This window comes from Lissotriton helveticus, chromosome 6 (genome assembly GCF_964261635.1).
Source record: "Lissotriton helveticus chromosome 6, aLisHel1.1, whole genome shotgun sequence".
Classification (NCBI taxonomy): domain Eukaryota; kingdom Metazoa; phylum Chordata; class Amphibia; order Caudata; family Salamandridae; genus Lissotriton; species Lissotriton helveticus.
In genome coordinates, this window is record NC_136067.1 from 536,152,752 (window position 1) to 536,178,492 (window position 25,741).

The following is a 25,741-nucleotide window of genomic DNA, read 5'->3' on the forward strand; positions in this document are numbered from 1 at the left end:
ACAGACACACAAATAAAAGTAAATAAGGGAGGAAGGCAGTAAGAAGTGCAAGCCTAGTTGTCAGGGAAGTATAGCTCGTCCTCCAACTCTGGGGGTTCAACCAGAAGTAGGTAATCATCATCTAACACGCTACTTTCGTCATCTGAGCCGCTGTCCTCATCTTCCTGCGTTGATTCATGTATTGTGTGATTCGGTGGTATAAATTGCTGATTCGTTTTGATCATGGTTAACCTCTCCACATTTTTGGGCGAGAGACTTATCCTTTTCACTGTTACAATGGCACCAGCAGCACTGAAAACACGTTCAGAAGAGACACTTGCGACGGGGCAAGCCAGATATTTTATCGCCAGCCTGCTGAGTACTGGCCATTGGCTCCTTTTGCCATACCAATACCGCAATGGGTTTTGATCAATGTAGACCTCTGTTGGGTCATCCATATAGGCCTGGACCATCTGCTCATTGTTCAGGGGTGCTACACTTTGTTTGGCCTCTTCTGTCTTTGCATCAGCACTGGACCTAGCAAAGTCCTTGCTGTAAATACCAATCCTTGACCATTTTTACTGAGGCTGGTGATGATCTGGTTCTTGCTGTTGTCGATAGTGTTGGTCACAGCTGTGAGCCAAACGCACTGCCCTCAAGCTCTTAAGTTCAACTTGACTTGCAGCAGTACTTGTTGTGGGTTTGAGTAGTGTGCCTTTAATTACCAGCCATTCATTTTCCAATTTACTAGGTGCCTCAGCTATCCAAGTTTTGTACCGGGCAACATCCACTTCTGAAAATTGAAGTATAGTCTTACTGTTCAGTGCCGATTTGTACAGTGGATCCAGAATTGTTGCTCAAATGTAATGTTCTTGTGACAAAATCTTAATTTGCATCCTTGCATTTTCAGTTAAGCGACAGGATAAGCTCTCCACCAACTCATATGCGTCTTTTTTTTCCTCCACACCTATGTACCCTTCAGACAACTCCTTCAGCTGTTGCTCTAACATGTGCAACAATGGGATAGCTTGGCCCGTAGTACAGTCCTCCTTGCTGAATTCATGTGTGAAGACCTCGAAAGGAAGAAGCATCTCTGTCAGGCATTGAACTAGGCACCATTGGTCTATCTGAAGGGTCATGCCATTCACAGTAGCATCCGCCCTTCGCATGACATATTCATTGATTGGTCTGTACTGCTCAAACAGACGGTGAAACATGTAATACGTTCAGTTCCAAGGTGTTGCCACCTCCTGGATGAGTACTTTGACTGGCATTCTATAGACAGGTTGAATGATCCTCGGCTGCTTCCAGGATTTAAAAGAATTGCTGATATTAGTGCCTATTCTGTGGCAGGTGGTCAATAAGTTGCTGACTATGGTTTCTTTTTTCAGAAAGTCTTGAACTATAATGTTAATGCAGTGCACTAAACACAGGACCCTGAAATAGTCACCAACCTCCATGGCCTTAAGTACATTACTGCCATTATCCCAGGCAAAAAAAACAATGTTAAGCCCTCTTGGGCGCAGCCATTCAATGACCTTGCTGTTAAACTCATCCAAAATGTTTTCAGCAGTATGAGATTTCTCCATGGCAAACATGGCTACAGTTGCATGTTTTGGAGTTAAAAATCTCAGCTGTGTCAACAGCACTACTTCAGATAGCTTTTCTCTAACCCCCACAAAAGAGACCCAGTGTACAGTAATGCACATGTAATCACTGGCTTGACAACTGGTCCACATGTCTGTTGTCAGGTGGATATTGTGAATAGCAGTCTGCTGCAAAGCTTGTCCAACCAATTCCAGCAGATCGTGATGTAGTGCTGGAACAGCAACTCTGGCGAAATAGGACCAGCTGAGAACCTTCCATTTAGGGCAGATGGCTGACACAAATTCAAGGAAACCCACCCCTTCCATAAATGAAAAAGGGGGAAGGTCCAGCGCTAACATTTTAGTCAGCTTTGCATTGTACAACTGTGCCGTTGGGTGGTTGTGTTTGTACTGCCCCTCCGACCTAAGCATGCTGTCAGGTAGGCCTGATTATTTTCCTTTGTGGTGCAGTTGTCTTCTTGAACCCAGTTAGGCTCAACGATGCACTGGTTTTCATTGCAGTACTTGTTTGCTTTGGTGTCTCAGCCTGACTCTTACTATGGTGCCACTGAGATGTTGCTGAGGATGTGGGCAATACAACTACACTGCTGGGGCCAGGGCTAGAAATGTCTCCCTCATGTTGAGCTTCCACCGTGATCATATGTTTTTCTACTTCTACATCCCCACCAACAGCAATGGGTGCAGTTTTACTTTTTTGTAAGCGAAGTAAGTGTGCCTCCCACTGGATCATGTGGTGTTTTTTTAGATGACTTGTTTGGCATCCGGTACCATAATTTGTACTAAGCTTACCCCGCCTAACAGCTTGTCGACAAATTGAACATATAGCAATGTTCTCCTCCTTACTGTTAACCAAAAAGAAGTCCCAAACTGGGGAGCTGAACTTTCTGGCACTGCTGGAGGTGCCACGTTCAATACCAGATGAACTGGAGGGTGTGCCTGGAATTTGACTCTGTGCAGTTACAGTACCACTACCTACTGAGGTTGTGGTTGAGCTGGTGTTACCTGTGTTGGTGGTATCCATCCTTCATCCCTCGCAGCAATTTTGGATCATCTAAAAATGTTGGTTTCCATCTCCTATGGGCCGGGAGTGATGTTCGTGATGACTGGCACGTCATCATCGCCCCCTCTTCTACATCTACCTTCATAACTCTAAGGCTTTCTGGAATCTTCCTTTTCACTAGCCTTGTCTTGTGGTGTGCATCACTCTCAGACTGAGCAGGGGGCTTCCAAGTGGCATCTCGATCATCAGAGGCAAGGCTTGAAGAAGAAGTTGATGGACTAACCCTCCTTTTCCTTGGTGGGGGTCTGGAAGACAATGTATCTTCTGAAACAGTGGCTTGCTCCTCTTTGTCTGCAAAAAGCTCAATTTCCTGAACTGCCCCTACTTTAGAAGGAACAACTATTATTGTGGGCTGTTGTAGCGGCTGTTGTTGTGGATGTTGCTGTTCCGGCTGTTATTGCAGCTGTTGGTGCGGCTGTAGTTCCGGCTGTTGTTGCTGCTGTTGTTGCAGCTGTTGCTGCGGCTGTTGTTGTGGCTGTTGTTGCCCACTTATCTGTTGAGTTTTCCACCTGCGAGTGCATTGATTGGGTACTACTTTGGGATTTGACATTTCAACATCACTGCTCGTTAGTAAACTAGCTACCTCTGCCACACTCATGGGCTTGGGCCTAGGTTGGATGGGTGGGGCTGCTGATGCGGCTGTGCTTCTCCCAACTTGGTCCCCGCTGCTGCAGGCGTAAGTTTTTTTCCCGAATAAACAACGAGGGCGGGACACCTGTCTTGGAAAGTTCCACTTCCTTCTTCTGTTCCTTCTTCTCACTGGCAACTTTCTTGGTACTGGAGGACCTGGTACCTTTTTTGGGTCATCTTCTTCAGATGTTAGCAGGACGCAGGTGCACAAATTGCAGAGATGTTTGTGGTCACACTTGGACGTGACTTAGTGCGCAACAGGACTTCTCTCTGGCAGTTCAACGGGCGATGATGACACCTCCTCCTCTGTCTTTTCGCGCACCTAAACGCAAAGAAGCCAGGAGAAGAACATCAGTGAAATGTTGCATTTGTTGTTGTGGTTCAATTACTACTAGTACAAACAAACAAATAAAATGTATAACTAAGTGTAGCCATTTGTGAGACTTTGTCAACAAGGGATTTCGTGGTATACTGTGTATACTCTCAGGAAGGATAGGAAAGAAGAGGAACAACAACAAAAATACAAATGTAATGGAACTGGACCCTGTTTGGCATTACATTATTTACTCATCACATCACTCAGGGAGCTGCAGCTGGCAAAGGGGATAGTTGGAAGCAGTAAGCCAAGAGGAAAAGCATGTGGCAAAAGCAGCACACTTATAACTCCCACCAGAAATGGCCACCAGCCATATGGACACTCACTAATCACAAGCAACAAGCAGGAGGCCTGGAAAAGAATGTACTGGAAACAGGCTTATAATAGCCAGGCATAGGCTGCATGCTTGCTAAACCACACTGCTTTGCCTGTAATTCAATAAAATGCAAAAACAAAAATCCACAGGGCTAAACAAGGTCTGCAAGCTACACAACGCCCAACACACAACAAAGGCATTTACTTAGCACACACACAAAAACTGAAATACACCCAACAATACACATTTTGCAATTAAATCCAATGCCATGCATGCCCTAAATGAACAGAACACACAGAAACAGTTGTTTCATGCACCCCTGACTACCACTGAGCCTACTGGATGAAAGGCCTGTTGGCAGATTAGACCACAAGCTTGCAGGCCTATGAATAAAAGCACACTACCGGGCTTCAAAATGGCCACAAGCCACATGGCCAGGCCAATAACAACAACAACCTGAAGACAGACAATGCAGGCCTAAGGCAAAAGGCGCACTGCCTTGCTTCAAAATGGCCACCAGCCTCATGGCAAGGCCCACAACAACAAAGAAACTGAAGACAGACAATACAGGCTTATGGCAAAAAGCACACTGCCTGACTTCAAATGGCTGCCAGTCTCATGGTCAGGCCCACAACAACAAGAAGCCTAGACCACAAAGGAAACATATGCAGGCATATATGGAAAAAGCAGCACACTTATAATTCCCACCAGAAATGGCCACCAGCCACATGGACACTCACAAATCACAAGCAACAAGCAGAAGACCTGGAAAACAATGTACTGAAAACAGGCCTATAATAGCCAGGCAAAGGCTGCATGCTTGCTAAACAACACTGCTTTTCCTGTAATGCAATAAAATGCAAAAATGAAAATCCACAGGGCTAAACAAGGTCTGCAAGGTACACAACACACCACAGGAGAAGTGTGGCTCAATGGTTAGAGCGGCAGACCCTGATGCAGAGATCTAGCCCGGGACCAGCGTTCAATTCTCCGCCTCGGCGGGTCTTGTGCTCAAAATTCAACGGACCTGATAATTTTCGCCTCGGTGCCTATTCCAATCATGGAGCCCCACTCTGCAACTCTGGGCAATAGCTTGCTTAATCTCCACAACGGCCCCCACAACGCTATGGATGCCTGGCCTCCACCTTGGGGGTGCCCAGGAGTGGACACCTCACAGGGAAAGCCAGGATGGGTTCCACAGCGGTATTCGTACAAGCGCCTTGAGACCCTTGCGGGTGAGTAGTGCGCTATACAAGTATCAATTTACATTTACAATTTACATACAACAAAGGCATTTATTTAACACATGAAGACCGTCTATGGGGTTCACTGATACACCTGGTCCTTTAAACCAACAAAGAAGAAATTGGCATGGAAGCTGTAATATAAAAGCAATGCATTTATTAACCTCACATGAGGGAGATTGCATCACACAGTACCCTCAGGCCACTGTAGGAGGTATTCTAAGGAGTACAGAGAACAGGGGCCTTATATATGCATAGGATACATAGTCAGCAAAAAACCAAGGGGAGGTCCTGGCACATACAAGCATGCTTATTGACTAATATGGGTATATATAATGTGCTTGCTCAACAAAGTGGGAGGGAGACTAAACACATCAGTAAAAATAGCCTGACAGTTCTATACTAGGAACAGGTGATTTCTTCCAGCTAGGCCTTTCAGAGCATGTGCAGGGCTCTGGAAGAGGGAGAAAGCACATGGCGAGCACATGGCTAACTGAAATGGCTGCCAAGAATAAAATGCCTTTCAGCTCATGCTAACAGTGACTCCTGCAATCTTTAACAGGTGGTCCTTTTAGCATGAGCTAAAGACATTCCTATAATCTAGTAGGAACATAGAAAATATTTTGCACATTTATTCTCATAAATTCATCAATATCCTAATCTATAGCTAGGTGGGCATTTTTCATTCTAAACATTTCATTAAGCAGGTATATATTAGGTATAAGCAGGAGTACAAAGGGAACAGAGCATTGGGTCATACAGATAGCAGGAGAGAGTAATGACTATTATCACAAACAGAATTATCAATATTTTTCCAGCCCTAAGCAAAAAGCAAGTCCTAGAACCATCTAGTTCAATTCTATGTAAAAAAAACATTTTCAATCCATTTTTCCAGTGTTCCTTTTACGAGGGCTAGAGTATCAACTCACATAGTCAAAACCAATCCTGGCTCCAGGGGACCAGGAGGATACCACACAGGGTGAAAGGAATTAGGATGAGGAGCCGCAAAGGGTTGCTCCTCCTCAAAAATTGGATGACTGAAGGGGTACATTACTAACAAAAAGAAGTCCTTGGGAAATTGAAGCCGCTGTACAATCAGCCAGAGGGGAGCCTTCTTCCTGTGTCCGTTTGAGCCTCACAGGCAGGCTCTTGTTCCCACGGTGGAGCTGCACAAATCGCAACTCAGGAATCACGGCCCAGTTTGAGAAGAAAAAGTATTTCTTTCAGGATAGAGCAATCACGCCCCCAGGGAAAATGCCCTCAACTATCCTGTCCAGTGTCTCGGGCAGTGCACCAGTTTTCTTCACACAGCACCTGTACCCTGAACTCAAGTCCATCCCTAACTCCTGTATTGCTCCACTGGCACACTGCTCTTTTGTTGGGGCCAAAGATTGTATCCAGTATGCCCAGGCACTCTTGATCAACAAACAAAGGTGCAAACTTTTCATTCACTTTTCGACCAGGATTCATTGGCCTAATGCTAGGATCTCTAAAGCAACCCTCATTTCAAAAGGGGTCACCTCAAGCAAAAGCCTCTTTGCCGTTCTGGGCGGTCTGTGACTCTCTCAGCTGGGCATCAAAAACTTGATCCATGACTTCTCCTTTCTGATTTGTGACCCTGTCTTTCGCCCAAGACAGTAGCAGGGGTACACACTTCACATCCCAGTGCTTCTGCCTTCACTTAGGTCCTAGTTGCCAGCAACACCTGTGCTGGTTACCTTCACCTTGGCTTCAAGCTGGACTGGTGCTGATTCCCCAGGCTGGATATGATGTCCGGACCCCTCTGGCAATGGTTGTAAGGCAGCAAATATCTATTGGTAGAGAGAACAAAAGGTCTTTAGACAAGGCAAATAAATAATCTATCAACAGAGAGGATAGTCTCAGAATATTTCCTAGTCTTGGGATGCCCCATATATTAGCAAGGCACCCAAGAACCACTTCATCTATCTGAGAGTAAAAGAAACGTGGACCTATTACACTATTTGAAGCAGCTAAGGTAGTCTGTGTTCATTTACTAAATCCTGAGCAAAAGAGAAAAACAATACAGACATACTCTAAATCCTTACATTTGTGTATTCCTATGCTTGTTTTCATACTACTTGTACAGGACTGCAGACACTTCTAAAATGATTTATCTTAATAAAAGCAACCTACATTGTACACTTAGGACCATGCTCTCATGTTATAGGTGCAGCAGGAAAATCTAAACCTAATGATTTAACAGGGATTCTTATTACATAAAGAACTAAAAGAAACTTCAACATAGTGGGTACATACATTTCTCCAGCAGAATATGTTGTTACAAACAAACTCCTATAAAACAATATTTTCTTCAAAAATGTTTGCTGAGGATCACATGGACGTCTTTCCTGCATTCTACTTTTCACGATCCAACCTATGCAACATCAGCTCTAATAAGGACTGTCAGCTTTATTTACACAGACTAGCTAATAAAAGACTAGCAATACCCTTGCAAAACTGTTTATAGCATGAGAATAACATAAACAATAATGGTGTTATCACCTGAGAACTTTAGAACAAAAACTACCCACATCTAGTTCCCCTTAACGGTCAAATAAGGGAACAGCAATCTAGACTACTCATCCTTTCACAATTTCATCAGACAGGATGGGCAGTAACATAGCAGATTATTTTTTCGTTTTATTAATGCTAACAATTTTTAAAACAGTATTACTGAATAGATAATTACATTTCTCATGGCAGTTTCCCAGACAGCTTAGACAGGCTCAAAAGAGTGTGAGGAAAAGAAAACATAAATTTGCCTACCCTTAATTTGAGAAGGAGCTAACCTCCTTCCCCCATTTTGATAGTAGGAAACCTGAAACAGGTTTCACTGCTGTCAACACTATCAACCCTTATTTGTGACAACTGGGCACAAATAAAGTTGTAGGAGGCAAATAGCACATTTAGCTTGCTAGAAAACATCAATAACCAACCACCAATTCCTTTAGCAATTGTACTAGTTGTAACATGAGGGCACATGAATGCAAACTAAATCCCACTGCCTCCTTATCTTAGCCCTTGCACAGGAATCTTGAACCTAAATCCATTATTTTCATATACTTGGCAGAGCTATTCTCTAATCAGTGCCCACATATACCACTATATTTCCTTCTGTTCATATGAGTGCACACAAACTTGCTTTTGCCAAAATAGTAAGCAAAACTTATCTTTCTCTCCCTGCGCTGTCATCTTGTCTTTCAAAAAAATTTCAGAGGTCAAAGTGTCAAAGCAAACCTTGCCTTTAGCCCTGCTAAGCTGCTAAATGCAGAACTCAACCTTTAACCCTTACCAGCTGTCCTATTTTGTGTAAGGCTTTCAGTGCGGCTTTTCCAATTCAAAGCAACTTATGGAGACTCACAGTTGAAAAGCAGTCCTATTCCGTTCTTGTTTGCCAGTTATTTAGAGGTAGGATAATAACTTCTACTGTTTTTTTATACTTAGTTTCATTTGTGTGCAGTGTGCAATGTGCTTTTCTAGCAGTATAGAGGTCAGCAGTTCATTCTATACTTACATGTGTGCATTTACTGAAGCCTTAGATCAGTTTGAAAACTGCTCTGAGTGGCAGAACTGCTTTTAAACAGTACATTTAGCCCAAATTCAACTTTGCTGCTAGGGGCACTAAACAAATGAGTACCTACAATGTTTTGGCCTATTAGTCATCCCCAGAGTGTCCCCAAGATATCCCAGGAATGGGATATTAGAAATGTATAAGGTACACCCTTATATCCCCCCCCCCCATTGTAATAAAGCGCCGCTTAAATTCAACTTTGATGCTAGGAGTTCACAGTATGATAGTTCGGCATTACAGAGATCAAAAACCGATTTTAGTGCACTTATTTTTAATAAACATTTTTTTTCATATAATCAAAATTCCCTCTTTTTTATTATTTATTTTTTATTTTTGATCACTAACCCTTTTGATGGTTGCACATATGAAAAGCAAGCCTCACTCCTATCACCTTTAATGCATTCATTTATAACCCTAAGCGCAGAAGCCTTACTTGAAATATGAAAAGTCTGCACAACTTTTTAAAGGACAGTTATTATTTAACATCAGAACCACAGATGTGCTTATGTAAAAAGGCATTAAGTCCTTGACCGCGGCGAAAATGTTGCCGCAGTGCGGGTGATTTATGGCGTGGGCGTGGTTCGGACGGCCCCTGGCCGTCCTCCGCACACGCCCACGTGACGTCGGACGGCCACCGGCCGTCCGACGCATGGATGGGTTAAGAAAGGAAATCCCTACTTTCAATCTTTTCTCTGTTATCCAAAATAATGAAACTGACTTTTGTAACTTTTAAAATCAACAGTAATGTAGGCCTTTATACCGTGTTTGCATTAACTTAAAATCTAGTTGACTCAGCAGTTTCCTTGTGGCTTGGACCAAGAATAGCCATGTATTATTGACGCAGCTGTTGCACTGACCAGCAGGCGTCGATTCTGCACCTTTCTCAAGAGAAAAAAACAACCTTTTTCTGTATTTTTAATTCCTGGCAAAGTTTAATCTCCGTTAGTTGTATCAGACAGCTTCTTCTCAGAGAGACAGCTTAAACACAGCTGTTTGAAAGCTTTTTTTTCTAGTGTTGAAATGCAAGTACGGTGCCAGGCTATTTAAAAGTCAGGCATTTCAAGGCAGTCAAAATCTATCGTTTTGATAATGTTGTGTTTATTTCAGCAACAACCAATTCACTCAGATGATGTGAATGCCTTTTAATATCTAATACATTATATCTAAGGAAAATGCTGTCACATTTTGCATCTTAGTCCTAGTTATTGCAAAGCACACAATTTCGTTTTTTTCCCTTCCTTTCTATGAGGCCTATTTTATTCCAATGGAATGTAAATTCAAATTTTATCTGTAGCATTGTGGCAATTGGCACACATGTATAGTTTCTCACGTTGTCAATTTAATGGTAGCGTGCAGCTATTTAGCATATGTTATGTAATTCATTTCTGGATTTTTTTATTTAATATGTAATTAATTAAATGATATTTTACATGACAGCATGATGACAAAAAAAACATTGAGCTTATTCCACACATTTTCAGAATGGGGTTATACACTCAGAACACACAATACTGCGCACTTAAGGCCAGCCATTCTTACACAAAGAACGCAATCGCTAGTCACTCACACAAGTACCACTGGTATCAAACCACAAACCACATAGACATTTAAACACATAATTAACCCACAAATCAACACTTAAGACAGAACCAAGAGACAGCCCACAGACTGTACTGAAACCAAACCATTTGTAAATACTAATTGTAAGTCATATTTACAAGAAAAGCTCTCAAAGATAGCCCAAAGACTGCACAAAAACAGCCCAAAAGACTGTTCCCTGTTCAAGAAGCCAAAATACACCAAATGTGCCAGTTTTAGCTGGTAGAACACTCAAAAAGCGCTCTGCATATCACCACTTATAAATGTTAGTAAGTGCGTAGATCTGGATCCTTTTTTATGTACATATTTACCTCCATGGGGTAATTAGTCACCAAGGAAGAAATATCTTTTTATACCTAAACCTATTTTGGTATCCCCTCTAGGGGACCCGGCTGATTCCGTTCTAGTTCCATATAGGTACCTCCAAGAGAGCAACACATTCTACGAAGTGTGCTAAGAACAGGCATGCCCAGAATATTGTAGCATATACTATATTATAAAGCAGTGGCACTTAACACAATATGTGCCGTTACGAATTATTCAAAACTTAGAAAAAAGTCTCCACATTACCTGCCTACATAAATTGCAATTCTTTTATTTCCACGTTCCAAAGTTTTTGGCAAAAACAAAACAAGTCAAATGACGACGACCTTACCAAGCACAAATCTCCAGCCTCTCACTGCCAAGAGTGACCTAACGGTCGGTGTAGAATACTCACGCCAAAGAGGTTCTCAGTCGGGAGTGGCTACCTCCTGGAGCGCCAGATCAGGGAAGATAAGGAATATACTGAGCTGCAGAGACAGAGAATCTCAGTGCTGAGGGTACCTCCTTAGTAGAGTCCTGTCCTCCTCAGTAGATTCCTTTCTCCCATCAAGACCACCCCCTTGGATAGCCGCTTCTCCGATGAGGTCCACATTTCGGGCGCCATTTGAAGAAATAGAAACCTTCTAAGGGGTTCGCTGATACACCTGGTCCTTTAAACAAACAAAGTTGAAATTGGCACGGAAGCTGTAATATAAAAACAATGCATTTATTAATCTCACATGAGGGAGATTACGTCACACAGTACCCTCAGGCCACTGTAGGAGGAATTCTAAGGAGTACAGAGAACAGGGGCCTTATATATGCATAGGTTACATAGTCAGCATAAAACCAAGGGGAGGTCCTGGCACATACAAGCATGCTTATTGACTAATATGGGTATACAACATTTGCTTGCTCAACAAAGTGAGAGGGGAGACCAAACTGAACACATCAGTAAGAATAGCCTAACAGTTCTATACTAAGAGAAGCAGGTGCATTCTTTCAGCTAGGCCATTCTGAGCATGTGCAGGGCTCTGGAAGAGGGAGAAAGCACATGGCGAGCATATGGCTAACTAAAATGGCTGCCAAGAATAAAATGGCGTTCAGCTCATACTAACAGCGACTCCTGCAATCTTTAACAACACACACACAGAAAATGAAATACACCCAAAGATACACATTTTGCAATTCAATCCAATACCATCCATGCCCTAAATGATGTTTAAATTCAACAGAACACACAGAAACAGTTGTTTCATCATGCGCCCACCCATGACTAGCTCTGGGCCTACTGGCTACCCACAACAATTTTTTTTTTTAATTATGAAAAGTACCAAAATTGTAGTTGCTGCAATTGCAAAGCCCTAATCAAACAAACCACAGCACCAACATACTCAAATCCAAAAGTCCTCAAATCTAATGATAATTATGCAGCAGATGCAAAGAGTGATCCTTCCGAGTCAAAATCCAAATGTAAAATGAACAGGAGATGGACAAAGCACTGGGAGGAGCCTGCTGGACAGGAACAGGAAGTTGGAGACTCTGTGGCACTTCCTCCCTCTCCCAAAAAAATATGTTTTTTTAAAAAAGGACTCCTTGCACAAACAAGCATTTTCAATGCAATAGGTCTCGCATTTGTGAGAGTTTAACTTATTGACATTGTAAATGCCAAGGCCTTGTATTTATGCATTTTAAAAGCCAGCAAATGCGTGTAAATAGGCACTTTGTACTTATAGTACTTGCTTGTGAAATGCACGGCTGACAGTAACACAGGCACAGTTACTAACAACCTTTCTTCTCCTAAGCAAATACGACTAAATGTACAAAATGTGTGTTTATACACTCATTGCAGGGTTTTAAAACACAAAAATAAAAAGCTTTCTCATTTACAATGCCAATAGCTCAAACTCTCGCAAATGCGAGAACTATTACATTGCAAATGCTTGTTTAAATATGCTGTGAGGGCACGTGGCACTTTACCATTCTAACAATCTGCTGCTATTTGTAATCTCTCTTTCATTAACATTCCTGAATATGTTTTTAACTGGATGAAATGTTTATTTGTTATGTGTATGTTACTTTTTTGGATGGAAATTCCTCCAAATAAAGTGGTCAAACTGAAACTGACATGAGTCTCATCTAACCTTAAGATAGCAAGTACAGCATTGTCTGAAAGTATGTGATAGCATTTAACATGTACGATAAAATAAAATATAACATTTCATCATGATTACATATTCTAACACAGGAATACCATGATTTTAGTATATTATACTAAGCTTTGATATAACTGCATAATGTGCTCAAACAACAATTTACAAGCTACCTGAATAACATAGCATAAGTTAGCTTACGTATCAGTTCATGGCGTGGTATACCATTACATGACTGAACATAAGGTAAAATTAACTAACATAAGGAAGTGTAAACTAACATGGGAGAGTGAGTCCGTGGAATAAAGTAAAACTCATGTTGGAGAGATGGGGTAGAACACACTTAAAAAAGAATCTGGCAGATATAAATAAAAATCTAGTAGAAGTCTTTGAAAGACAATAAATCTGTGCGATGTCAGTGGGGATTCATTGATAGAGTGTGGAAAAGTGAATGAAGTTGCCAAAGCTGCAGTGGAAATGGGCGTTGTTCCTGCTTTGGAATTCGAAGACAGGAGTGACAGCGAGGATCAGCGTAGCATTTCAAAGACCTGCTCCTAAACTGTGTAATCGCCTTTTTGTCGGGCCTTTGTTATTGTTAGGGACCAGTGGGTGTGACCTCACCCTGCAAACAGCTTCTGTCAGCGCCGGCTGTGTAAACGTTACTCATGGGGGGCTTTTAGGCCATTGTGTGCAGCAGCCGCGGCCCTCCATCCGTCCCTCGTTGACTGCAGAGCAAGGAAGTCGGTGCGTGGAGTGGAGAGCAATAGAGAAGGGAGCTCAGGGACGCAAAATAGACATATCAGGCTATAAGGTGATTAATGTTGCTTTGGCGAAAAGGCAAGGTGAGGCTGTACCAAGAGCGGGGCACAGGTGGGCTGCAGGTGCAGTTATTTTGGCCAGTGCTTATTTATGGAAGGGTTGCTATAATACTCATCGCGCGGTTGGGGGCTTTTTGACTCAGCCTCATGTCCAGGGCTGCATGCGCTAGTTCAAAAGAAAAAAAGCATATACGGGCAATGTGTTCTTACGGTAGGGTGGAGTATCACAAAAGCAGAAGGGGCCTGATAGAGAGAGAAAAAAAAGTAAAAATTGAGTGAAGAAAAGTGAAAGTAAATACCGTGCGGCAACAAAAGTAAATCACGTGCATATGGTTTGTCCTTAAGACCGAACGCAGCGTGCGAAGCAGAGCGTGTGCATATATTTTGTCCTGCATGTGCAGCTAAGGCTGTTAGACAGACGTACGCGTGCACATGTCCTGTCTTTAACATGTGTGCACATGTCCTGTCCCCAATCGCCCACCAGACCGACAACAATAGGTCTCGACAAGGCGAACAGCAAATGTGCTGCGTCGCTAGGCAAGACCTAAAAAGGGCAGCCAAATGTCAATCTGAGGAGTTTTTTCATCCAAATCAACATTTTATAGAAGGTTTTATGCTGCTTGAGATATTATTCTTCTCCAGAGTGAAAATTTGCTTGTTCGGAATCGCGAGCTTCACCAACATTCCGCTGGATGTTCGATGGCGCATCCAAATTACATGTTGTGATCGCAATCTCTCTCGTGGTGCACGATGGTGCGGTGAATGACGTGTTTGCACACTCTTGCGGGATCACGCGGCCGGCTAGAACGCATTATTAAAGAGCAAACAAAAAAATAATCCCGCTACACTGCAGATCGCTGATTTTCAGCAATTCTGCATTCTCCATGGAACGCGAAATTGCCTAAATTCCGCAAGCAGAGCGGAATTTACCGCCCAGGCCTACTCAAGATCCACAGGCACCCCACCAGGGTGCTCCATATCAACCATCTAAAACCACACTTTGAGAGGTCTGAGCTCACAATGCTGTTGGTGACAGATGGAGAGGACTTTTAAACAGCAGAGGGACTGCACCAGTGTTGGCCAGTACTCTTCTCTGTTTTCCCTCATCTTTGGGTTAACCCACCTGTGTATCTATGATGTGGACACAGTAGACAGCCTCCCTGTCAAGAGCAATGCTTACAGGCTGTCTCACAAGGTGAGGTCCAGCATCAAATATGAGGTTTCTAAGATGCTGGAGTTGGGAATTATTGTACCCTCCAGTAGCGCCTGGTCCAGCCCTTTGGTGCTGGTACCAATTGCTTCCCCACCAGGCACCACACCAGAACTAACGTTCCGTGTGGAGTATAGGGGGCGCAATTCAGACACCAAGTCTGATAATCATTTCATCATATGGGATGATGTACTGATTGATAGGTCAGGTGCTTCAGTACCTTTGATCTAAAGTCAGGGTACTGGCAGATTTCCTTCACTGAAGGAGCCAAAGAGAGGCCAGCCTTCGTCACTGCAGAGGACCACTATCAGTTTAGAGTGATGCCCTTTGGCTCCTGCTGGTTGTATGTGATTTCATAGAAAAACCATTTCATGAAATACGATTAGTTAGAATCCATTTCACCTAAACTGTTTAGTGAAAATTTTCAGAATGAATGGCATTCGCCATCTCATCGAAACCAATTCATAGAATGTCTCTTTTGATCGAAATTGCCATTTGCATGCTTAGTGTTTTTTAAGGTGTAAATACAATGGTTTCACTCATCCATGAACCCTAAAATTCCTTTCTACCCTTATGCTCCACCGATTCGCGAACTGTAAAACTCCTCACTACCTCTAACCTGCACCCATTCCTGAACCGTAAAAAAACCTATTTCCACGCAATCCTCAACCATCTTTGACCGTTTAAAACCCCTTACTACAACCAAGCTCCACCCATCCCTTAACCCTAAAAAAACCCTCACCACCCTTAAATACCACCCATCCATGACTCCTAAAGCCTCTCACCACCCCTAAACTCTACCCATCCGGAATCCTAAAAACATTTCTACATCTAAACTCCAACCAGAATCCTTACAACCCTTCACCACCCAAAACTCCAACCAATATCACCCTAAACACTCTTCACCAACCCTATCCACTACCCAATACTGAACATTAAAAACGCTAGTCAGTCCTAAACACCACTCATCCATGAACCTCAACCTCTCAACACTCCTATACTCCACCCATCTGTGAGCCCTAAAAATACCTCACACTCCTAAACTTCACCCATCTGCAGAACCTAAAAACATCTCAAAACCCTACACTCTACCCATTACTGATACCTAAAAAATCCTCAAGTCCTCTAAACTCAACCCATTGCTGAACGCTAGAAACCCCACTCTGTGCCTGAGCTCCACTCATTTTTGATACCTAAGAATCCCTGACTAACCCTTAACCCCCTTACTAGTCTTAAATAAGGGTGGGTGGAGCGTGTAGAGTTTGACTCCGCCAAATTCCACGGAGAGTACCCTACAAAATTCCGTGGGGTTTCACGGCGTTCCGGAGCACCAAGCAAGTGGTGTTTGTACAAATGAGGGGCGTGGGATGACTTTTTAAAGATACATTTTAACAGACTTGCTACTTTGCCATACATTCCGATTGGTGTGCCATTCATCAATAGCTGTGTGGAATATAAAACAGGATTACAAACACAATGTACTAAGTGATGCAACTAAGTAACAAATGCAGGACTGCTCGCACGTCTCACTGTGAGACTTGCCACTCCCAGAACAGCAGCAGATGCACTCACCTCGCAAGCCGAGCTAGGAGCTCTTAGTGGCCACTGTAATTTTGCCTGCCGGTCAGGCCAACCCACACACACACACACACACACACACTGAAGGGGGGCGGCAGCTAATTACCCCGTGAGTGTGAGCATAATGAGCTGGCCCAGCTTCTGCGCGGGGTTTCAGTTGGTTACTGGCCACCAACATAACTTAGTGTATCTGTGTCTTCATCACCGGCTGCCCTGCCACCACAACACTACAGCCACCTTGAACCGAGGGTCCCCCACCCTTCCACCAGCTGGGATAGCCTGTAAAGATGCCCCTGATTCTGCTGCTTCTGGGCATTCATCCCGCTCATGAGGGCTTCGCTATCCCTGGTGTCCTGCCCACCGTTGCTTCCTGACCCACCAGAGAGCTCCTCTCATCTGGACGGCAGAAGAGGGAAACACCACGAACGAGGCCCTGAAAGTTTCATATGCTGTCAGAGCCCCAAGAGATGAAGATGTCTACCTCTCTCTTTGCGCTGCCTCACGTCTCTTCGCCGCACTTCCTGAGTCCTGACTGACTGTCAATGTAGGCGAGTATGGTCTGCTTCCTATGGTCACCCCCATTTTGTGCTGTGATTTACTGGTTTTTCAACTTTAGTGTGGCTGTGGGCCTGCTAATCAGACCCACAACCCAGCTGTTCTCTCTCTAAATTCCTACCATGTACTTTAGGTACATATCCAATTGGGTATTGGGTCAGCTTTGTGAGCCCCTGTATAGTGTACCAGAGGTACCCAGGCATAGGGGCATCCAAGCCTACCAGGGGCTGCAGCATGTATTGTGCCACCCCTGGCTGGTCATCCAAACTGACACCGCAGGCTTATCACTCAGCTTGGGCAAGGTCGTGAAATCACCCCTTGCTTAGATATAGTATACCTATATATACCCTTATATATAGACACATATATACCTGTAAGTCACTCCTATGGCAGGCCTTAACAATCCTGGAGGCAGAGTGCTTGGTTTTATGTGAGATGGTGCTCTAGAATGAGCTGAGCCTGTCTGCAGCTTTCGGAGCCATGTCCTTATAGCTGTTCTATGATATAGCCATACCATATTCTCTTAAGTGCATTATAATCCTCGCGGTTATTGCTAACTTTGGTTTGGCTTTATCAAAACATGTCGTGTAAGGTGTCATACGCTTTGGAATACTACCCCCCCACGCCAATTCCGGTTGGCGGGGGTAGCATTCCACCCTTCTAGAGGGAGAAGACATGTAGTTACTGCGATATCAGGTTAAAGGTAAACAGAGCCTCAGCATCACAAAATGGATGCTGCTGCCACAGACACGAGTCTGACCCCCTGCTGCTGGACGAAACTCCGGCAGGGGAGGCCTGGACAATAGGTTTCCTACCTTGGGAGATGCTAGCACCGCCCCAGACAGACTTTAGTGTATTGGGGCAGGGTGGGATGAACGAAATGAGACACTGCCTGGGGCACACAAGGTGCTCCATGCATAGCCTGGTTCAAACCAGTTGCTGGGGCACTCCAGCCCCAGCTGTGGCGTGAAACTGGACAAAGGGGAAGGGGTGTAACCACCCCCTTCACACGTTCCACCCACAGGAGGGACCTAGCAGGTAATCCAGCCCCTTAGTTTAGAATAAAGATAGGAGCTGAGTCTAGAGACTTTAGATTTATCCTGGAAAGAAACTCTGACACAAACACTTGGACCTTCGATGTTCCATATCGACTGGAAGACTGAAGACATCTCCCTTGTGGTCAAGGAGTGACCACCCTGTGCAAACAGGCACCAACAGTAACTTGCTGGTTTGGTTTGTCGACGCTCCAGCCGGACCCCGAAGACTTAGCGTGATGTGGGACCGGACATTCTGAACTACCTGCTTTTTGCTACCTGTGCAGCTCCTGAGGTACCCTCGAAGTTGTGCATTGGGGATTGAGAAGCCCCCGACCCGAACAGCATTTTCACCGAAGCACAGCCCTCCACACTCCACGAGTGCCGCGTGAGGCCTGCGCCTGCATTTCAGCTCACCGCGTCTTCCCGGTTGCTAGCCCGTTGGCTAGTAAGCCCTACGAAGACCATCCATTGAATTTACGATGCTTGCTCCAGCTTCTCTGTGAAAGAGAAGAGCCCCAGACCTTGCTGGTCTGAACAGAAGCCCATCTTCACTTCCTGCGTGGGTTGCGGTTACCAAGGCTTGTTGGGTCCAATCCGGATACCAACACCTCAGTCCCCGAGAGCCTTCGTGGGACAGCTCGTATCCAGCGCCTGGTCATCGCCGACGCCTCCTGGTCCACGTGGCTGCAGAGACAATCTTCACTACTTTACCTGATTGCATCTTGACATCGCCTGGTTCCTTCCTGGTCACTGGCTAGTGACCCAGACTCTGTCCCCTCTGCTACAAAATAGAAAACAGACACCCTGCCAAGATAAATATCAAAGGTCCCAATAGGGATCCACGTAATTATATGTGGGGTGACATCAACAAACCATCTGAGCCAAGAACTTTACTGATATTTGTTTTTTTGAAACATAATCCTTTTAGATTCTTCAGATAAAACAAGAGACAATAGGTGGATATAGTGTCTAACATATTAGGGAAATAGATAAGATACACACGGACGTTCCTCATACTCCCATACACACAGGGGATACTCACATACATTCCATGACTCACTAATTAATTCACTTTCTCATTTATTCATACAACAATATACATGGGTACACCAGCGACTGCCACTGGGTGGAATTGTGGTTGCATGGGCAGGGGTGCAAATTATGAATGTTGGAATGAGTGAATGTGGAGATATCCACCCTAACACAGGTCGATCCCGTTGGACCTTTTGGCTTCCCCATTGTGGGAAGACCTACAATTAGGGAGTGACGTTGCTACATCAGAGCCATGACTAATTGATATAAAGTGATCAATAGATCCTAATCAATGAACCGTAATATATAAAAAGATACATGCAATGTAATTTAACGAACATCCAAACTCTGTAATGAAAAACTGTCTTTTATTCACAGCTTGTGTGTTCCCCTCCCTGGTTGTACACCCCCGCCCTGAAGAAGGTGTGGCCTATCCTGGCCCAAAACACCGAAACGCGCGTTGGCGTGAATCCTATGGACGGCAGAAACCTAGTCCCGGTGGACAACATTTTTCCATCTGTTCTGCCCCCATAATTTCCACCCCTTCCCATGCAACCACAATTCCACCCAGTGGCAGTCGCTGGTGTACCCATGTATGTTGTTGTATGAATAAATGAGAAACTGAATGAATTAGCGAGTTATGGAATGTATGTGAGTATCCCCTGTGTGTATGGGAGTGTGAGGAATGTCTGTGTGTATCTTATCTATTTCCCTAATATATTAGACACTATATCCACCTATTGTCTCTTGTTTTATCTGAAGAATCTAAAAATGTACATATATGGAATGTTTTCAATTATAAGTGTAATGGATCTGAAAAAATAACAAAAAAAAGTAATAAAAGGATTATGTTTCAAAAAAACAAATATCAGTAAAGTTCTTGGCTCAGATGGTTTGTTGATGTCACCCCACATATAATTACGTGTATCCCTATTGGGACCTTTGATATTTATCTTGGCAGGGTGTATGTTTTCTATTTTGTTGTATTTTATTCCCCTCATTTCCTGCCTACATCCTAAAATCCCCTCGGGGAACCCCCTTCCATTATATTCTGTCCCCTCTGCTTTCAGGTACTTCTTGACTCCGATCCACCCTTGGATCCATCCGGACACATTCCTCCTGGTCGCCTGCAGCACTTTCTTGCAGATCTCCATAGGATTCAGCGACGAAACCCGACACAAAAAAAACCTATGCACCCGGCTTCCCTGGGTGAGGTAACTCGAGTACTCCGGTGCTCCCGTGGGTAACAACTATCCAAGTGTCCTAGTTTAACAGGGTTTTCCCGTAGTCCACCCGGAAGTGTCTGAAATCAACTACTTTGTAACTTTTACGTTCCCATTGATTCTCTATGGTAACTTGTGCGTGTGTTTAGACCCTGCACACGCATCCGGTGGTTCTCCTACTTCCAATCCTTTGATCGATCAGCATAGCCCCAGCGATTTCCTAGGCCTTAGGCCTACTCCCCTTTCCTGAAGTGGTTCTTATACAACTTCTTTAGTATATGGTTCGTGAGGCCCCTAGGGCAGAATTGTATTTGTGCAACTTATAGTATGCTTATTGAGTAACTTGTGCTGTATCTCGAACTCTGACCTCATAAAGAGTGCAGAGGGGTTGTGTTAGTAATAAATACATATATATTTGATATATGCCTTGTGTGGTGTCCTTTCATTTGGTATTCAAGGAATTATAATTGGTAAAACAATTGGCTTCACATGCTCTCTGAAGTATTAGCCTAAGACTCCTTTGTCCATGCTACCACTAGGATAGCTGGTCTATAAGGTTGACTTTACAACCATCACCATAAGGGTTGATTGGACTGGTGCAAGGTGCTCACTAGAATAGTGAACATCATATACCAGGACAACTTCTCACAGTCAAGTTTCAACTCAAAGAACCTGCGGCAGTCTCCCTTTAACTGACAGCGACACCTGGACGCAGGTCCTGGCTTTCCAGTACCACACGGGATGTACTGTCCACACGGCAAGAGGGGATCCTGTGCCTGCTTTTTGAAAGGACCAGTCTTGCCAGTTGCACTAACCTCTTCCCCTCCCAGGGGTGCTGAATCTTTTGAGAACGACACACCAATTGTGCAAAAATATAGATGGCCTGGGATTTTCAGACAGCTAGACAGGAGAAGGACCAGCATGTTCTTGAAACTTATTGTCCTTTATAGTTTTTACCATCTTTGTGCGACTGGTGAAATGTGTCCCAAGCTACAGGACTGAGTCCGAAATAGGAAGGCGTGTTGGATGAATTCGGGTGACTGGAGTCAAGATGTGCCTCGATAAATGCAACCGTTCCCTGGCCACTTAAAATACCGCAAGGACTCTGTGGGTTCTGCGCCTGCAGCACCAACCTGTCTGTAACACGAACATCACATATTTAAATCGTGTCTTCGGCAACCAAGCCTAATCTATCTACCCTTTTTTGTGAATGGGTGCAGGCTCCTGTGTCTAGAAGGGTGATGGGGAGTGTGGGGGCAACTCATTACTAATTAGGCCCTCTTTCACTGCATTTTTCCACAAGAGTGGTATCTGCAATTGTTGCCATTCAACCTTTTCTCTCGATTCTCTTTCCCACTAGAGTAGACAGTGACATTTGCCTTGTGTCTGATGTACAGATATATGCTGACATGGAATTCTAAGACCTATGGTCTAATCTCAGCTTTCCCCTTTGAATAAATGGTGTGATCCTTGGCAAATGGTGTCTATTTGTTTTTTACCTCCTTTATTTACCACAGACTACCACTCACACTTGGCATAGGGCTAATTGTAACTTAAGGTATGTAAAATGCAAGTTTAGCATATCAGGTGATGCTACGGAGGTTGTATGCGTTATACTCTTTAATATGCTTTTACAGATATACTGGCTGCAGCTGCATTGTTCTTGGAGAACAATAAGTTTCCTGTTTTTTTAACAGATGCCACAACAAGGACACAACAAGAGTTTCATCGGTAGTATTATATAGCTTTTTTGATTGCAAAGCAGGAGAAAAGGCTGTTTCACTATCGATATTTCTCGTAATAAATTATAAAAATGGAATGTGAATATTTAATTAATCATCAGTACGCGCTCCAGTGCGTCACTGTGTTAATGAGTTGACAGTGACACTCCTTGCTTCACTGAATTTTGTTCGAGTCTAAAAAAACACTCCTCCTTACATTTAGATTTCACAAATAAATAAAACAACAGTGATATTAGAAGAACACAGTTGCCATGACTCCGGGTTACAGTTCAGGTAGTACGAACGTTTCACAAAAATTAGAGCACATCTCAAAACAAGACAGAACTACTATATAATGCTGGCAACTAGTTGCAAATCACTTTTAAGTAAAGCAGCATGTAACATGTTATGCAATATTTCTTGGTTATATTGAGCTTGAAGCCCCTGCAGCATGCACGTGTTAAGGGTTTCACAAGTGACAGGTGCACCGGTCCGTAACCTCAAAGTGACACTGGAAAGAAGCATTAGCAACGGGTCTAGCTTTCCTGTGGTGCAAGCGGAGACAGACAGCACTACAGGCAGATATGTGGGGAGAGATAACACATCGTCAGTCACAAATAACAAGTACTCTATGGACTATCCACTACCGAGGGATGGTACCAGCAATTCTCAGCAGCAACACAATAGTGTTTTTTAATATTTTTTTGTCTAGAAATGAACGCTAAAGACCTTGAGATATTATGAACATCCTATAATGTGTTTAACAATGGCCCTTACCAGGGCTGTAGGAATCCATCCATCGCCACCACTTTCCTAAATAGAGGAACAGATGGGTTTCCTTTAATTTTGATTTATTTGTGTTTCCTTAGAAATTGTCTTTCCTTAAAATTGTTTTCCAAGATTTGATTTCCTCCGATATGGTTTCTCAGTTTTCATTTTTCCATTAATTTATATATATGAAGGCGCCAAGGAGAGGTCAGCCTTCCCCACTCCAGAAGGCTACTATCAATTCAGAGTGATGCCCTTTGGACTCAAGAATGCTACTGACACCTTCCAAAGTCTGGTGAACCAGGTTTTGGCTAGAATGAAGGCCTTTAGTGTGGCTTTCTTGGATGACATTGCAGTCTTCATGTAGCAGCTGGAAGGACCACCTTTTTCGACTGCAGGAAATGTTTCAGGCCTTCCAAAAGGCAGACTGACTAACAAGGCCAGTAAGTGCCAGATAGGGCAGTGTGTGGGTGGTGTACTTAGGACACCTGGAGGGCAAGGTTAAAGTGCAGCCCCTCCAGGACAAAAAGAGACTATCATGGACTGTGAGCACCCCATAACCCAGAAGGAGGTGTGTGTCTTCTTATGCCTCATTGGGTATTACCGGAGGTTTTTTTTTTATTTTTTATTTATTTTTTTGTCCTCATACGCCACTTCCCACCTTTTCTTTTCTTGTAACGCCCTTGGGTGGTTTTCAACTCAACCATGAGAGGTTTATTGTCTACTGTTTAAACTGCAGGCATATAATCATGATACAGATGGAGAGTACCGCAGCCTTGCCTAATGCAGCGCAACATATAGACCACAGTAACCTCCAAGAGTTTCAAAAGTGACTTAATCATTGGACCACTTTTCCTCTCACATCATATCTATCATATATTATATTATTAGAGCTCCCCTTACCCTCACCCAAAATGATTTAGAAATAAAGTCCAAAACTGGTGCTTTCTTTTATATTGGCCAGTCATGTCCAGCTTAGCTATACCTCTCATAGCTCTGATCCACATTAAGTCTGTCGGGGACTCTGGTGATACCCATAATTTGCATATTTCTCTCCGAGCTATCAAGATGCCATAAAAAAACAATTTAGATTTATCATCAAGGCCCTTACCTTGTATATCCAATCTACCCGAGATGATCTGTTCAGGGCTTACCTTGATATTTAACTCCATCATTTTTGATAGCTTTATACTTACAGCTGCCCAATACTCTTGAATTTCCGGGCATGTCACAAACATATGCATATCATCTTCATTTGGACTTTTGCATTTGGGACACAACACCGTGCCCCCGTCCTTAAACTTAGCGAGCCTCTTTGGGGTCCAATATGCCCTGTGGAGAGTGAACAAGTGATTCCTCCTTAAATTTGCTGGTTTTACCACTTTGTAAAGAATCAACATATCTACTTGCCATTGTTCTTCTGTAGCGATCCTCGGCAAGCACTCTCCCCACAGGACCTCCGGTAGTTGAAAAGGGCCATCCTCCATTTCGACTATAGCCCAGTACCATGTCGCCAATTCTTTCTTTATCCGTGTGTTTAAAGCCAGCTTCTCTTCAAACTCGTTATGTTGTCCGATTAACTTTTCTTTTCCTATCGCCCAGCTTTGTATCTGAAGATACTTGAATTTTGCAAAATTGCGACCCCAAAGTTCCTCACAAACCGCCCACGGTAGCAAATTTCCTTCGCAAAACAGCTTGCCCCAAACCTGTGGGCCTTCTATTTTTAATACCCTTGCCAAGGCATCCTTCGTCCAACTTGGAGCCCCCGGAGCATCCCAGATTGGCGCAGCCGCACTAAAGTATGGAATTTTTGTCACACGCCTAACGCGATACCACACCGTGGCTAGGTCTCTTAAAACCTTCAGTCTTACCTTTTTAAAGTACTTTGGGTCTGCAAACTTGTAGAGGTAGCCCCGTGTATGGCACTTTCCTATTTTCAACATGGCTAAAAAGAGGTCCCCTATCGCGAGATTATTAGGGTTTCCGAGGAGCATTCTACAATTTTTAAGCAAGAAGGCCCAGGAATAAATTTGAAAATCTGGAGCTGCTAGACCTCCTTTAGCATATTTTCTCCGAATTTTTTTCCAAGATATCCTTGACCCCTTGGAACCCCAAATAAATGAACCTATTTCACTCTGTAGCTTAGCTAATCCCTCTTTCTCAAACATAAGAGGAATAGAGTCAAATAAAAAGGTCAACTTAGGAAGCACCATCATCTTAACTAGATTTACCCGACCAATCATAGTTAATTGTATCAAACTCCAATGCCTCAAAATTGCGGAAATATCTTTCCTTGTTTTGGCCAGATTCACCATTGCTAATTGTTTAATGTCTTGGGTTACTTGTATCCCAAGGTATCTAATCTGTTTTTTTGAAATTCCAGGCTCCACAACCATGTTCCAAGCCATTATTTCCGTTTTATCAGAGTTCAGTCGATAACCTGAAACTTCTCCAAACTTCTTAGTGACGTTTTCTATTTCGACCAGAGATTTTGTCAAGTTTGATGTTAAAATTACGATATCGTCCGCATATAAACCTATCTTTCTTGACCAGCCTTGAAATGAAAAAGCAGGAATGTTCTCTGTCTCTCTTATTTTGCAGGCCAGTGGTTCAATATACAGGTCAAATAAAAGCGGAGAAAGAGGGCATCCCTGCCTAGTTCCCCGCATGATCCGGATAGGTTTTGAAAGAACTCCATTAACCAATACCTTGGAGTTTGGCGTATGATATAGTCTTGACACGCTTTGAAGGAAGTTTCCCCCTAGCTGAAGATGTTCTATTAGCATTTTCAAAAACTCCCAATTTACGCGATCAAAAGCCTTAGCGGCATCCAAGGCCACCACCGCCAGAGGGAGCTTCTGATCTATAGCAACATCTATGCTGCCAATCAGGGAGAACGTTAATTCGTTTAAATGTCTACCTTTTACAAACCCTTTTTGG